Source organism: Taudactylus pleione, unplaced genomic scaffold (assembly GCF_031769625.1).
Source record: "Taudactylus pleione unplaced genomic scaffold, aTauple2 ptg001327l, whole genome shotgun sequence".
NCBI lineage: Eukaryota > Metazoa > Chordata > Amphibia > Anura > Myobatrachidae > Taudactylus > Taudactylus pleione.
In genome coordinates this window covers 494,163-511,107 of record NW_028285727.1, presented here as the reverse complement: position 1 = coordinate 511,107, position 16,945 = coordinate 494,163, and positions in this window count along the sequence as shown.

The following is a 16,945-nucleotide window of genomic DNA, read 5'->3' as shown; positions in this document are numbered from 1 at the left end:
TTAGCAATTTAGCATTTTAGCATTCATATTACAAATGATCTTCAAAATAACCACATCAATTGTGCCTGTGCTACTTAGAAAGCCTGTTCAATTAGTAAGTAAATTGCCTACATATCTTTAAATGACAAGTGAATTCTTGGCATCTCTCTATATTTGTGTTGAAAGTAAAACTGTGTATATGTTGGACTCATAGTACAAAACCCTAATCATATGTGTTGTGTCACAAATGGCATACAGTATATCCAAACCAATCATCACAGTATTATTCTAATAGAGCTGCATTGCTGACAATATGGATTAATAGCAAGCCTAGGCTACTTTCGGCTATGTAAATAAAATATCATGTGTTTCGCTCGTCTGAGCTTAATCATAGAAATGAACCTGTCATAGAAGTTCAACCGCTATTTGAAGGAATTTCATCCAGTTAAATTTCAAGAAAACCTGACTGAAAGTCAACCTACTGGAATAGGGGATTTCATTGGGATCGATACACATGGCCGATGGATCAAATCCCAACAGCGGCAGCCCGACATGGGTAAAAATCCCAAACGTACGGTGATTAAGATAAGTAATCCCCCCCTAACCCTCCCTTAGGTATGCCTAATCCCCCCCCAGTGCCTAACCCTAATCTCCCCTCTAAGTGCCTAAACCTAACCCCCCCTTCCCCGCTGCCTAAACCAAAGTCTCCCAGGGGGGTGCCTAAGCCTAACCTCTCCCCGGGGGCGCCTAACCCTAACCCTCCCGGGGGGGTGCCTAAACATAAGTCCCCCCAGGAGCTCCTAACCTAACCCTCCACCCCTCACCGTTGTCCGCACCCGGCTTACTTTCGATCGGGATGCATGGGCTCCCGGCGTAGGTAAAATGACAGGCGTCGGGATTTTGACGCCTGTCATTTAACCCTTGCCGGGATTACACCGTCGGGAAGTCGGCGGTCAGGATTCCATCCATCAGCTTCCCGACTGCTTCCCAATTTCATTATCCATGGTTTCTACCCATGGCTTACCACTATAATCCACTTTAAATGTAGCTGGAACGGGGATCTTTCTTGCTAAACGTTCATTGTCTGTTACTCTGATCTGTCAAACCCTCCATTGGTTACTTGTATTCTACCAAATTCAATATAAAATACTTTTACTTACAGTAAACATAAGGCTATTAACCAAACTACACGGAACATACATCTCTTCGCTTATCCCATCCCGACCTCTCCACTCTGCACAAGATCTGCATCTCATCCTTACGCAATACCTGCTCCTAATCAAGGTTACAGGACATTTTTTATTTTTTTTTCCACTCTATGGAATGCCCTCCCATGCACAATAAAACTTACCTCTAGTTTCCAGACCTTCAAGCGTTCCCTGAAATATCACCACTTCAGACAAGCTTACCAAATTCTAGAACAACCCACATAACCTCCATAATCTATCATACCTAATTACATCCCCTCTGTGCAGTCCATACATAACTTTACATATTTTCTCCTTCTTCACTTCCTCCTGACCATTGGCCAACATTCCTGTGTGACTGGATCATTCAGCCCACCAAGAACCTGTGCAATCTGGCTGGGCTAATATGCAATAAGTAGCACCTATCCTTGTGTATCAATGTCTATTTCCCTATAGATTTTAAGCTTGCAAGAAGGACCCTATTACATCTATATCTATATGTTATTACCCAGTGTTGTTCTATAACTGTTTGTTCTTAAATGTAAAGTGAAAAGGAATATGCTGGCACTATATAAGTAACTGATAAAATAAATAAATACCATCAAGATCATTGGTGGTCTCTTGGTTTGTTAACAAAATAACTACACACTAGCTTGTCTGTAAGGTCTGTAAGGCTTGTCAGAGGCGGCCGGTCAGCATCCTCCGACCGCCACTGAATGAGGGCCTGAGTCCCTTATTCATTAGCCAAAAGGTTGTTACAGTTCATTTTCCTTAAAACTACAGTAACTTCAGGGACTATACAACATGTGAACCCACCGGTTAATATAGAGTATTCCTGTCAACGGATTCCTGGGTGAAAAAAACATGAGTTAATAACTGACTTAGGGGCTGATGCCGAGTGGCAGGCAATGTGGCTGTAGGTGTGGGCAGCCATGAAAGCCTGGTTTACTCATGCTGATGCAAGATTTCTTAGGGCTAATGTTTATCTGCAAGCGGAAACCCTGTGCTCCCCCCACCTCTGATTTTATGACAGCCGCCACAACTGTCATCATTAATATCAGCACTTGAACCAGGCCTGTGCTTGGTATAAGAGCTCCACCAGAAACAGGCCCATGACACTCCAACAAGACAGGGCGGTTTGGTGTGCTTACATTGGCGCCCCCATTTGCCGCCATGTAGTGCTCAATTTCTCAGACTGACAGATCCGGACAAATTCTGCATGACTCAGAATATGTGTAATTACTCATCTGCACATGCACTGTTTGCAAAAACTTACCATTTATGTCGTGGCACCATTTGTGTCTGACTCACAGTCAGCCCCCTACTGTCTGTGGGCCTTATTCAGCTTCAGACGGAATTGCAAAACTGCACGTAGGCTGCTTTGCAATTCCGTTCTTGTTAATATGCAAATACAGCAGGAGGTGCATAACACCCCTTGCAGCATTTGCGATCCTAGCACTTCAACCAAAGTCTCAGCTTACTCAGGGCCAGCTTGCGAGGTCAGGAAATTGTGTCCGTTGACGCAGTCCCTGGCCTTGTGACTCCCGGAAAACGGGGCAGGTCCCCATTTCCAAGAACGCCGGCTGCCACTGCCCCCAGCGCAGAGGCATCAAAGGGGCTGCCTGGGATTACGCAGAATCTGTGTTCAGCATTGCACGATCAGCCCCTGTGAGTGTGCAAAAGATGTAGATACACATTGATGCCATTATTTTGATAGAACCCCAGAAACATTTCTCTTTACCCTAGAAATCTATCTAGCTCATTCGGAAATCTATAAGATTAGTGACCATCAATGTATTTGTGACAAATATTTGTATTTGCTAAAGTTAGATGTTGTCCAGTGCTCAGCTATCTGTCTGGTCTCAGCAGTATACATTCCGGAGGTCACAAGCAGCTTGGCACTATTCACAGCACCTCTTAGATGTGCTTTTTATCCCGAGCCTTAGGGGCAAACGGCAGTACAAATGAGCTTTTCCAGATGAGCCTAAAGGTCTTTCTTTCAGCAAGTTGAATTTTCTCCAACATAGCTCATTTATACTATAATTAGATCCAGAAAGTAAGGACCATATAGGTTTTAGTGAATTCAGGTGACATCTTAAAAGAAGCTGAAATGCACTTATTAAAGAATATAAAAATGCTTGTTCTTGAAAAGTAAAAATACCAGAGCTTCTCTCTCTCTCTACATTAGCCCCCACAGAAAAAAATAATAAACAAAATGCTCCTCAAAGAAAGAAAACAAACACTCACATTGGCCCCCACAGCAATAAACAATCATATTGGCTGGTCCCCACAGAAAAAAAAATTCACATTGGCCCTCGCAGAAAAAAATTAATTAACTAGCTGAGAAGGCTCACTGCCGTCCCTGTCCTGTCACTCATCGGCTGGGATTGCTCACTCACACTCAGTGACTGAGCACACACTGCAGAGCTGGGAGCAGCGTGCAGGCAGGCATGCAACACAACGTGTCTGACCTATGTCATGCCGCCGCGTCTCTATAGGTTATGGCCAGGCTTGCCTGAGCCTTCCTGAAGAGCCCAACACTGCCCGGGCTAGCAGTACAAATCAGCTCTGACTGCACTGACCTCGCGGTACACTTGACAACCACTTGCGGCACACTAGTGTGCCACGGCACAGTGTTTGAAAAACGCTGCTCTATATATATATATATATACATATATATATATATATATACATATATATATAATATATATATACTGTATGTTAGCAGTTAGTCGGCACTCCTGGTATAATAATTGGTTTACTGCGTCCGGTGCCCTCCTTTTACCTCCCATGGCTGGGGGAAAACAACATAGCGTATAAAACAGGCGGCACTCGCGGAGACTTGAAAGAAATACTACATAGACTCCACTGGTTAGAAATCAACGTTTCGAAGCACTTATCATTTTCATCAGGATACCCCCTTGTGTGCAAGTGTACCTAGAAGAATTTAAGTATTGATGCTGTTTTGAAGGCAAAGGGTGGTCACACCATATATTGATTTGATTTAGATTTATCTTCTGTTCATCCACTTAGCATTTTGTTCATTGATAAAAATAAACTATTAACACTTCTATTTTTGAAAGCATTCTTACTTTGCAGCATTTTTTCCACACCTGCCTAAATCTTTTGCACAGTACTGTATATCAGGATACCGTAATAGAGGGCGAAGGACGGCATTCAGTGAGACTCCGCAACAGACAAATAAATCACAGAACTACTTTGCTTCTCTGGTCAAAGTTTTAGTGTTCTATCACTATTATCAAGACACAGAGATAATAAAGAAATACATACCTTAAATAATTTTTACCCAGTGTGCCATCACCACGCTGCTCCGTCCCAGAGGGGATCTGATGATGCCATCAGTGGGCCGGTGTCATTGTTATCCCCATCACCTAGGCAACATGAACTGAAAACACTATTCTATTAGCAGCGAAAACGGCCATTTTTTGACAAAAAAAGGGCAATATTTTCACAAAAAAAGGCGATAACGCAATTGGCGAAAAAAAAACTGGAGAAAAGTTTTCTCCATCCAAGAACAGGCGAAAAAAAAAAGCAAAATCCCTATTTTTGGCTAAAAATGTGGGGATTTCTTTCAGAACCCTTTGAATACCCCCCTAATGATAAATGACTAAAAAAATTTTTAAGTTACGCACTTTGGTGACAAACGGCCATGCAAATTTTGGGTAAAAAAAAAAACTTTGAAAATGATTTTAATGTATTGGGTCTGATTTTTCCGGGGACGATATGGATGCGTCATGAGTTTTAAACATCGCACGCAGTCGCAGGAGGTGTTTTTTTACGGTTTTTAAAATTGCGTATTTACGACACGAAAATATACTTGAACTCATTTTAACGTACCCCCATTTTACGTGGAACAGTAATTTTCTGGAAAATAAAATTGCTTTGTATCATTTTCAACTTCTGAAAATTTTTTGGGTAAATGTATCATTAGGGGGTGTCCAAAGGGTTTTCAAAGAAATCCCCACATTTTTAGCCAAAAATAGGGATTTTGCAATTTGTTTTGCCTGGTCTGGGATGGAGAAAACTTTTCTCCAGTTTTTTTTCGCCAATTGCGTTCCACCTGTTTTTTGGCAAAAAAACTGCAATTTTTGCCGCTAATTGAATATGGCCTTAAGTACTATAGATTCATACAACGCTGCAACAATAAACTAAATCAAAAATATTTCTATACTCTAATTCTGGTAAATATGAAACATGTACAGGTTGAGTCTCCCATATCCAAATATTCCGAAATACGCAATATTCCGAAATACGGAATATTTTTAGCATGACTGAGATAGTGAAACCTTTGCTTTTTGATGGTTCAATGTACACAAACTTTGTCTAAGGCACACATTTATTAAAAATATAGTATAAAATTACCTATAGGCTGGGTGTATAAGGTGTATATGAAACATAAATGAATTTCACGTATGTACACAAACTTTCTTTGAGCCACAAAATTATTGAAAATATAGTATAAAATTACCTTCAGGCTGTGTGTATAAGGTGTATATAATACATAAATGCATTCTGTGTTTAGATTCGGGCCCTATTCCTAAGAAATTTCAGTATTGTATACAAATATTCCAAAATACGGAATATTCCGATATCCAAAATACCCCTGGTCCCAAGCATTTTGGATATGGGAGACTCAACCTGTATAGAGAATGTGGTAACTAATCGTGAGGCTAAGATAGGAAGATATGATTAGGGACTTTTTGGATAGGGGATACCCTCCTTTCCTTCTTGAGAGGTCTTTAAGAAGTGACTCTTATAGAAGGGGAAGAAACTTTGAGGATGACTCCAAAATGTGAGGGAAAAGTTAATAGAAATAATGAACTTTGTTATATATATATATAAAAGATCATCTTATCAGATTAAACATATATTGAAACAAAATGATCATTTACTCAAAATGGATCCTATACTCAGAGAAATTCTTACAGATGAACCTAAAATAATATTTAAGAAGAGTAAAAATCTCAAGAAAAGTTTAGCTCCCAGCTTTTTAGACCATTTTTTTAATAAATCAAAAAGGGAGGAGTTGAGTTGGTTACCACCACCGATAAAAGTTTTTTTTTAAATGTAGTAGGAGCAATAGAATCTTCTCCAATAGAATTTACAATATTAGAGAGTTTATTAACTGTAGTTCTATCCTATTTGAGAGAAGAGAATATATAAGATATAGTGTCCGGTGCACTCTCATGGGTTCGGTGTACCCATGTTATGGTTTCTGAATTACCAATAAAATATAACTTTTATTAATGTTTCTTAAAATATTATGTACAGATATACTTGGCGAAATATAAAAATAAAGAAATTAGAGAGTGAAAAAGGTTATAATGAAAAGTGATTAAAAACACTTCCTGGTGCTGTCAGTCATTCGGATCTTTCTTAATATCTATCTGTGAATACTCAATTGGCTAAATTTCATTGTAACAAAATTGTTATAAATATTCAATGTAACCTTTGAGTGTTGCCTCAAAGTAACTCTCTAGAGACTGGAGAGTGAAATGAAAGATTAATCAGTTGCCTAGTAACAGCAGCTTTTGTATCAAATATTATATGGGTCCTATTCCCTATAATGGTGTCTAGGCACTCAAATCTCTATGGTCTCACTGTGATGATAGCATTTCATTACTCTGTCCCAAAATAACTAAAGCCAATAAAAACGTTCATGACAATGCTGTGTCAATTTATGTGGATGAGGTTAACCACATCATGGATCATAAATCTAAAAAATATCTATATATCACAATGATCTAGAATAGTTCAGATCGTAAATCTCAGTACTATCTCTGAGATGTAATAGTCCTAGAGTGTCCCGCGGGTGTAGTAACAAGCTTAGTGGGCATACCAATGCTCTCTCCTGATTCAGGTGTTAGCCCTCACGAACGCACATACATACACATATTTGACATGATATTACAACATATTACAATATATAATGTTTGATAGTGATTCTATTGCCGCATTCAATTGTGTGGTGACCGGCAGCACTCAGGGAGCGCCGACGCGTGTTTCGCCTTTGGCTGCTTTATCGAGGCAGTGTAGTTCTAGTTATGTTGTGAATTTATTGGAGTGTTGCTGTAATTTGAAATATGTACTGTCTGAAGAACAACGAGACAACTGTCCATCAGATTCAGTGAACACAAACGCAACATAATGGGAGGGCTTATAACACATAACGTGTCTAGACACTTTGTGGAAATCAATAATAAGAACACTGAAGAACTTAAGAACACGGGTATGCAACATATTACATCTGCAGTCAGGTGGGGGGTGATAGGTACTTACAGTTATGTACACATGAAGCATTCAGGATTAATAAATTTAACTGTCTTTCTCCTCTGAGATTGAACGAGACCATTAATTTAAAATGGGCTTGTTTAAACAATTACCATGATGGGTAGGACTATATACTCTGGGGGTAAGGCAGTGTGTATAATTGAATTATGGTTCTTGGGTAGTGATTTGTATTAATTAGGTAGACAATGAAGTAATTTTTTGTATAAATAAAAATCTACAGATATACGTATATATATATATATATCAATATGAAGGATCACAATTAAGCTTTTTTGATAGTCTCCTAGTGCCATTGTTTTTCCAGTACGTGTATACATATATCTACTGGCACAGGAGCAATTTTCTCATTGTCTAGCAGAGTGCCGGTCCATTGGTCATATATATGTTTTTTTTTTTGAGGAATATAAGAACATGTATAGCGGATCATCTATTATATGGAGGATTGTCTGTGAGATTTCATCATAGAATTTTAATATATTAATATCCCATTATGTGGTAGATTTTCAATATATGAGCTCACGCAATATACTTTGGGATTTTATTATGTTATATAGTTTGAATCTATCAATACCCCAATATGTGGAAGGTTTAAACTATGTGACTCTATCCGTGCTTTTGCTCTCTATGAATAAAATCAAAGGCAAAATGATAAATAGATATAATGTTATTGAGAATATCTAAGTAGGGGGCATGGCCTGGCAGCCGTCAGGAGAGGACGAGTCCAGACAGAGCTCCCGGGAAAGTCCTCTGCTTTGCCGACTTCCCAGTGACATCGCAGGTTTGTGGGGCCTCTACTTTGCCCTCTCTACTAGCAGGGGTCAGGGTACTTGGTCCACAGACCTGGGGACCACATTAGGTGGTCCTGCGGGTTGCACCTGTCTGCCCATCTGAAGCCCCGGACTAGAGTACCTGCCAAAACTGGCATAGGGATCCGAGGTGGTGCTCCCTGCCATGTCTCCTGCACTGCCTCCTGCTGCATCTATCCTGCTCCATGACTGCAGGGGACTTGGTTGTGGAGCTGCTGCCTGTGCCAGAACAGGGGCTTCTTCTTTCTGGCTGCATTGAAGCAAGCTCCTTCAGATAGCATTGTCAGCGCTCCCTGTCTGATGCATGTGGGAGCCTTACTGCAATAAGGGACAGTGAGTACCTAATTTATTGAAAGCCCTGAAAGTATCCTTTATTGTGTACAGAGCCCTGTTGTCCAGCCCCACTGGCTGTGAGTGGGGGATTTAAGAGCTAATTTGAGGGATCTTTGATTCAATTAAATTAGATTCTAACCCTTATTATACATTGTGGTGTGCCTGGACATTATGTGAATTTATTCCTGGCTCCTTTGCACCATCTAGTGGCAGAACATTTTTATTACAGTCCTGACTGTTCTAAAACATGTGAAACCTACACTTACATGTGTACTCTCCTGATGGCTTCCTAGTGCTCCTTTGGGGGGGTGATGGATAGGGACCCCCGACACATACTGAAATTATTATGTGACAGATGCTACATCCTGTATCCTGTTGAATACTGCAGCCCCAGAGTGACACTCGTTGCCTAGTGATTTTTGTCCAAGGTGTGCCGTTGGGTTGGATCTGTCTTTGTGATGATTATCCTGTATACTCCGAGTTTGGAAATTCTATCCGCATTTGTTCTCCATATTTGTCTCTCTACAGTACTGATCTCCTTTCATGAGTCAATGATGCAAAAGTTGCTCGAAGAGTGTTTCCCACTCAGCTGAAAAGCTGCCCAGTTCAGATCTACGGCATTTTCTTCACTCTCCCAGAGAACCCACCATGTGTGCTTCGCCGAGCCCCCCCTCATCGGCCCACTCTTTGACCTCGGTGACCCCTTCTGGCATAAGGGACCACTCAGATACTTCTGCCCTAGAAGAAGGGATATCTAGAAGGTTCTTTATCTTCTCAAAACCCTCCCCACTAAAGCAGAATGCTCACCAAGGCAGATTTTGAGTCTTTGGAGAGTAAACTTAGAGAAGTGGTGCACTCGGAGGTTGCCACACTTCAGACAGAGCTCACACACCTGGGGTCCCATATCACCACCCTTGAGGACCGTGGTGAGGCGACTGATGATTTCCAACATGCACTCGTCAAGGTTCTGAAGGAGCAGGCTGAGGAGATTCAGAGTTTGTGAGACCACCTATATGACCTGGATAATAGAGGATGCTGCAATAACATGAGGGTATGAGGCATTACGGAGGATATCCCACATCAGGGCCTCCAGGACGTTATTACTTAATGAAACCCTTGGACATGATCCTAACGAATCTATCGTCTTTGACAGAGCCCATAGGGCATTGCACCCCAGAGGTCTTCAATTTGACCATCCGAGGGATGTCATATGTTGCCTGCACTACTCCCAGAAAGATGAGATTCTTCAACGACTCTGTGGATCTGGAGGTCTAGAATTCGATGGTCATCAGATCCAGATGTTTCAGGACCTTTCCTGGCATACCTTTCAAGCGAGACATCAACTTAAACCTCTGACTCAATATCAAATATTGCTGGGGCTACCCTTTTGGTCTCACCGCTACTCATGGAGGTAAATCAGGAAATGTTCATGACCCTGAGGATGCTGCCTCCTTTTGTTCAACCCTGGACATTGCTCAAGTTCAGGTTCCAGAGTGGCGGACTCGTCAGACTCGTCTTCTCCCACCTTCGGCTCCTCCCAAGATAGCCCGTTGTCAGACTGTGGGAGTGTCTCCTAGATCTCGGAGATGCCATCACCCAACTCCTCCATCATCTGCAGATCCTCCAGTCACTGGTACCTGACCTTGAGGGGCCTGTTCAACATTCTGAGAATCCCCATCTGAAGATATGCTTGCAGCTTTTGGTCCTTCAGGGTCGGATCACATGAGCTGCGGGTCTCTGCCTGGTCTCTCTAGGACTATGATAACCTGACTCATTTATAAAGACTACCATGTGGCCTAGCTTTATTGTCTATTCTTCAGATTATGTTGTATTGGCACTACAAGATTTTTAACTTTTGGGCTATGTCCCTCAGTTTTCTCTCGATAGATTGGTGGGGTTCCTTATTATCAGTGTGTTACTAATTTTTCTTTACTAGGGCTTATTAGTTTTGATAAGAGCTTTGTTTTTTCTTTAGGGTACGTCTTTTCTAATATATGTATCTGTCAATTTGAAGTTATATTATTATATGTGTTCCTTTTACAATCTTGTGTCGGTGGTTCCGCCATTTTTCCCCAATTGCCTCTTTGCGCCACTAGATTTGGTCCTGGGCCTAATGGTAAAACTGGTTTTTGTCAGTATGTTGCTCAGGAGCGGTGTTGTTCTCTTTATAATTTTTGTTGTTATGTTTTTATTTTTGGGATGTTTAAGGCTCTTCTTTCTTTTTCCCTCTCTTTTTTCTCTTTTCTTTTTTCTCACTGCCGGGGTACTGCTTCTTTTATACTTCTTACCCATTTTTCTTATTTGCTCTGTCTCTTTATTTGTAGTGGATTAATGAGGTTCTTTATTGCCCTATCTTATATGCATTGTATTACTTTTCAATGTCTCAGTTAAATATTGTTTCTGTTAACGCCAAGGGACTCAACATTCCTGAGAGGCGTTCTCGAGCGTTACGTGAAACAGAGAAAGCTGATGTTGCCTTCTTACAGGAAACACACTTTAAAGGTGCTGATACTCCACCTCTCAGGAATAGAGATTTTCCATGCGGGTATTTTTCTAATAATCTATTGTATGTGAGCAAATGACAATCGTCCATTTGCTCACAAACACTGGAAAATAGCCAAAGATGGTTGTTCAGACAAATTGGTTAAAACACACAAATTTAACTAATTTGAACAATTTTTTTTGTCCTTTTTTAAGTGTTTAAAACTATATGATCGACTGTCATTTGCTCCCATACATTACCAGGTTTTCATTCCAACCAGCCAGATTGGACAGATATCTGACAGAAAATTGTATAGTGGATGCCCAGCTTAATACTTTAGGAGTCGCAATTTTATTTGATCACCATCTTCCCTTAGCAGATGTCACCTCCCTCCAGTTAGTTATAGGCCGTGTTTTGCTAGTGAAGTGTATAATATATTCCCAGGTATTTACCTTCGTCAACATATATGTTCCAAATAGTGCTCAACCGACATTTCTCGACAAGGTTTTTAATCTTGTTCAACCACATGTCCGGGGGTGATGGTGCTGGGGGGCAATTTTAATTGGTCCTTAGATCCTACTCTTGACTCCCCTAGCTCATCCCCTAGATACTCAGACAAACTTCACCGTCGAGTCAAACGTTCTCTACATGAACAACAACTGCTTGATGTGTGGCATATACACCATCCCACTGTCCGAGATTTCTCCTTTTACTCACATCCACACAAGGTTTACACTAGACTTAATTATCTCTTTCTACCTCACAGGTTTCTACACTTAGCAATAGCTACCAAAATAGGCACTATTTCTTGGACAGACCATGCCTCTATCTCGTTGAAGACTGGATTGCCCTCACCTTTCAAAGACCTACTGTATTCTTGGCATTTAAATGATATGTTGCTCCAGGACTCAGTCTGTAGGCAACAAAATGAGGAAGCTATTGCAGATTATATTACCACAAATGACCTACGTGAGACGTGCAAGGTAACAATCTGGGAAGCACATAAATGTGTTTTACGGGGTAAACTTATTCAGCTTGGGACACACTTAAAAAGGCAGCGATTGGCAGAGAGAGAGGCTTTATTGTGGAAGATACAGACCCTAGAACTTGTACATAAGTCCTCCCTGTCTGCGGAGATTCTTCAGTCCCTAACAGATGCTCATCAGGCCCTTAATATTCTTATGTCTAACAAAATCAAACTAGAGGCAATGTCGTAGTTATATTTTTCTTTGTGGTAACAAACCCAGCAAGATGCTGGCTAGAGCCCTCTGTACCCAACGTGCCTCTACATACATTGCCCATATAAAAAGTCACTCTGGATCTGTTTGTAATTCCACAAAGGATATAGCTTCAGCTTTTCACTCATACTACTCCCAAGTATATAATCTGAAAGGTATGGAAACTGATAATGCCTTGTCATTAAAAAAGACTTCCATTAAGGCTTATCTTAAGGAGGTTGGCTTTCCCATTCTTCAGGACACTGATGTACAGGCCCTTGAGGAGCCATTTACACTAACTGAATTGGAGGGGGTCATTAAGTCAACTTCTAACATTAAGAGTCCAGGCCCTGATGGGTTTCTATTGCCTATTATAAAACTTTTAGTGATGTTCTCTCTTTCTTGATGCTTCGGGCATTTAATGAGGTTTCAGATCTCTCACTTATTTCCTCTCAATCCTTACTCGCTCATATCACTGTTATACCGAAGGAAGGGAAAGACCCATCTCAATGCTCCAGCAGGCCCATATCCCTGTTAAATGTGGATTTGAAGCTTTTTGCAAAACTAATGGCTAACCACTTTAAATTGCTTGTTCCTACTTTGATCCATTCAGATCAGGTGGGATTTGTTCCTGGTCGTGAGGCCAGGAATAACAACCACCAAAGTTCTGGACCTAATTCATGTGGCTTCAAGTGAACAGATCCCAACTATACTCTTGTCTACAGATACGGAAAAAGTGTTTAACAGGGTTAAAACAAAGGGGAGGGGACTGCGCTCTACCACTGTAGTCAGGTAAAATATTGGTAGCTGCTGTGTGTGGTGAGGGCACTACGTACCTCACTTAAAATATGCACCAATGAAAACCTAAACACTCAGCGCTTACCTTTACCTGATTTCTGTACCTATACAACCGTAGATAGTGTGTATGTCTACAGTTCTGTATGTAACCAAATGTAATTGTAATATATAGGAAATAAAAATAATAATAATAATAAGTATAAAACCAATGATATAATATATAGGATGTCAAGCAATAAGAATTTATGCAAGATAAACCAGCATACGATATATGGAAAAAACTAAATATAAACCATGTATCTGATAAAAGACAAATTTATTGAAGTTTATCAAGTAAACAGAAAAATATAAAAAAATCCCAAGCATGCAAGGGAATGGGGTCTGTAGTGACAACTATTTCTAATCACAATTATGGAATAGAAATAATAAGGGAATATCCCTTAGTATAGGAGTATTCTATAAAGTGTATAAAATAGGGGGAGGGGGGGGATCTGACCTAATTTGAATGTCTGTGCAATCCAAAAGACCATACTCCTATACTAAGGGATATTCCCTTATTATTTCTATTCCATAATTGTGATTAGAAATAGTTGTCGCTACAGACCCCATTCCCTTGCATGCTTGGGATTTTTTTAATATTTTTCTGTTTACTTGATAAACTTCAATAAATTTGTCTTTCATCAGATACATGGTTTATATTTAGTTTTTTCCATATATCGTATGCTGGTTTATCTTGCATAAATTCTTATTGCTTGACATCCTATATATTATATCATTGGTTTTATACTTATTATTATTATTTTTATTTCCTATATATTACAATTACATTTGGTTACATACAGAACTGTAGACATACATACTAACTACGGTTGTATAGGTACAGAAATCAGGTAAAGGTAAGCGCTGAGTGTTTAGGTTTTCATTGGTGCATATTTTAAGTGAGGTACGTAGTGCCCTCACCACACACAGCAGCTACCAATATTTTACCTGACTACAGTGGTAGAGCGCAGTCCCCTCCCCTTTGTTTTATACTGTTTGTAGCACTACATTGGGGACAGCAGCATTACCACCCCACTTCCAATTGGTAACTATTACAGATTACAAAGAAAAAAGGATCTCAGACTGCACATTCTGGACATATATATATATAATTGGAGGTACTATCTGTGGAGACCATTGATATATACACAAAGAAGAAATACAGGTGCACAACTCCAAATTAACTGATTATATATAAATAAATACATTTTGCAGTAAATACAATAGAGGTATTTGGCATAATCTTGGCCAAGCTTATGGGTCTGCCCACCATATCCGGGTAACCTCTTGTCGGGCAGGTCCCTAACATACTAAGGCTCAAATCCAGAGCGCAGGACACCCCCAAACTAGCCCAGCCAATCCACCCCAAAGCACCGCTCTAATAAGGAAAGTGAAGTGTTAAGAGCAGCCACTGGCCGCATATAAAGCATAAAAATAAAAAAGTGAAATACATATATATATAAAGGAAACAGACAGTGAAGTATTAAAATGTGTTAAAGGAAAATGTGTTATACTGCGGTGCCCTGAAGCAGATCAGCAAAGCAATCTAGGGGGACCCACACCCCAAAAATGAACCAAAGCTGCACTACACAGTCTAAATATTAGCAGGACTTACCTATTATTGTGCCTCTAACTGGTGTGCATATTACATTGCCAGACTCCATGCTGTAACCAATGTAGTAGAAGTGCTAGTCTGAGTGGGAAGTGGCTCAGGCTTCCCAGGTGTGCAAATCAATGCACTAATTAGTTTACAAAGAAAAAAGGATCTCAGACTGCACATTCTGGACATATATATATATAATTGGAGGTGCTACCTGTGGAGACCATTGATATATACACAAAGAAGAAATACAGGTGCACAACTCCAAATTAACTGATTATATATAAATAAATACATTTTGTAGTAAATACAATAGAGCTACTTGGCATAATCTTGGCCAAGCTTATGGGCCTGCCCACCATATCCGGGTAACCTCTTGTCGGGCAGGTCCCTAACATACTAAGGCTCAAATCCAGAGCGCAGGACACCCCCAAACTAGCCCAGCCAATCCACCCCAAAGCACCGCTCTAATAATAATCAGTTAATTTGGAGTTGTGCACCTGTATTTCTTCTTTGTGTAACTATTACAGATTCCCAAGACTGGTTAGACTACCAATGGCCTTAAATAGAGAAGAAAGATATAAACACCTGGAATCTTTTATCCCATCAAACATACAAACACATAGAGATAATGCACAAATATCAGAAGAGAATTTCTGCAGTTTGTATTTGATGTTAGAAAGATTAAAAACCACCGAAATAAAACAATGGTGGGAAAGTACCACCCTTAGCAGATATTTCGAACAAAATATGATTCCTAGGGGACTAAGAATAATTGAAAAACCCACCTTCCACTCGAATAATGAGGACTTTCAAAGAAGGTGGAATGAGACTCTGGATGTATGTTCCCACAATTTAATGAGGTTAATTATAGAAGACAGAGAACAGTCTCTGAAAATACTGAGAAAAGAAATTGAAAGAATCAACAAGAAAGTGGAACCTCTGAAAAAACTTGAGGATTTCAAAAAATTAGAGGCCTTAACAAAGAACAAATTAAGGAAAATTGAAGAAGATGTAATTGAACAAAAGAAGAGGAAATTTGCAAGGGATGTAGAGGACTACAAAAAAGATTACAGGAATTGGAATATGGAGAAAAGAAACCCTAATCCACTTATACAACAACGTCCTTACTGGCGAAATTGGGAAAAAGAGGGTACAAGACCAACATTTAAAACCAGATATGCGGAATATGGATACCCCCATCGCCCAAATATGGAGCAACATCAACCCCAAAAAAGAAGGGAACAACAATACCCATATACCAATAGGGAGGCATACTTAAAAGAAGGAAGCAGGCAATACAACCATACTGCACAATCAAGAGTTTTTAGAAACCACCAAGTAGAACAAGGATATCCCACCAGGCATATGTACAAACAACAGAGAGAGGAAGAACGTAGATACCCAAGTGAACAACAACTCATTAATAGCTTCAACCAAGGAAAAAGGAATGTGGAAGAAGAATCATTCATGTCGGAACACACACTAATGAATCGTTTAAATGGAAAAAACATCAGTTTCCACTCACAGAGGGATCAGCCCTCGAATGAAGAAAATGAAGAAGATGAAGCGGAAGGATATATGGATGCTTTTTTAGACCTGGTACAGAGCAACAACAGAACACATATACAAGCTGGAGCAATCCAGAAAAGTTCCCAGGGACAGAGGAACAAGGGGAAAAGGAAAAAAAGAACAAGTTCAAATACAAGCGAGGAAAGCGAGGAGGAACTAAGAACAAAAAGAAGGAACAACAGGAGGGAATCAAAGAAAAAGCATCAAAAGGCATATTCAACTTAAGCCAACGGACACTGAACGAGACAGAAATAAACATCTTACAAAAAGGACTGAAGTATGCACCAGCTAATATTCTTAATAAATTTGACACCTTTATCGACCTACACAGGATCATACGTAAACTCACCTTAAAGAAATATTTTACCAAAACCAGATGTCTAACAAACCCCCGAATACCCCACAAGAAGAACGAGGGGATATATTCAAGCACACAGAACTACAACCAAAATCTACGTTCTATCCTCAATATTTGAAAGGACCACTTGTAAAAACCTTTCAAAGATTAGTAGAACAAGACATAGAGAGCATGACCAATAAAATAAAGAAGAAGAGAAGAAACTTAACAAAGAAGGAAACAGAAGCCTTAAAATCTTTAAAGGAAAACCATGAGTTAGTGA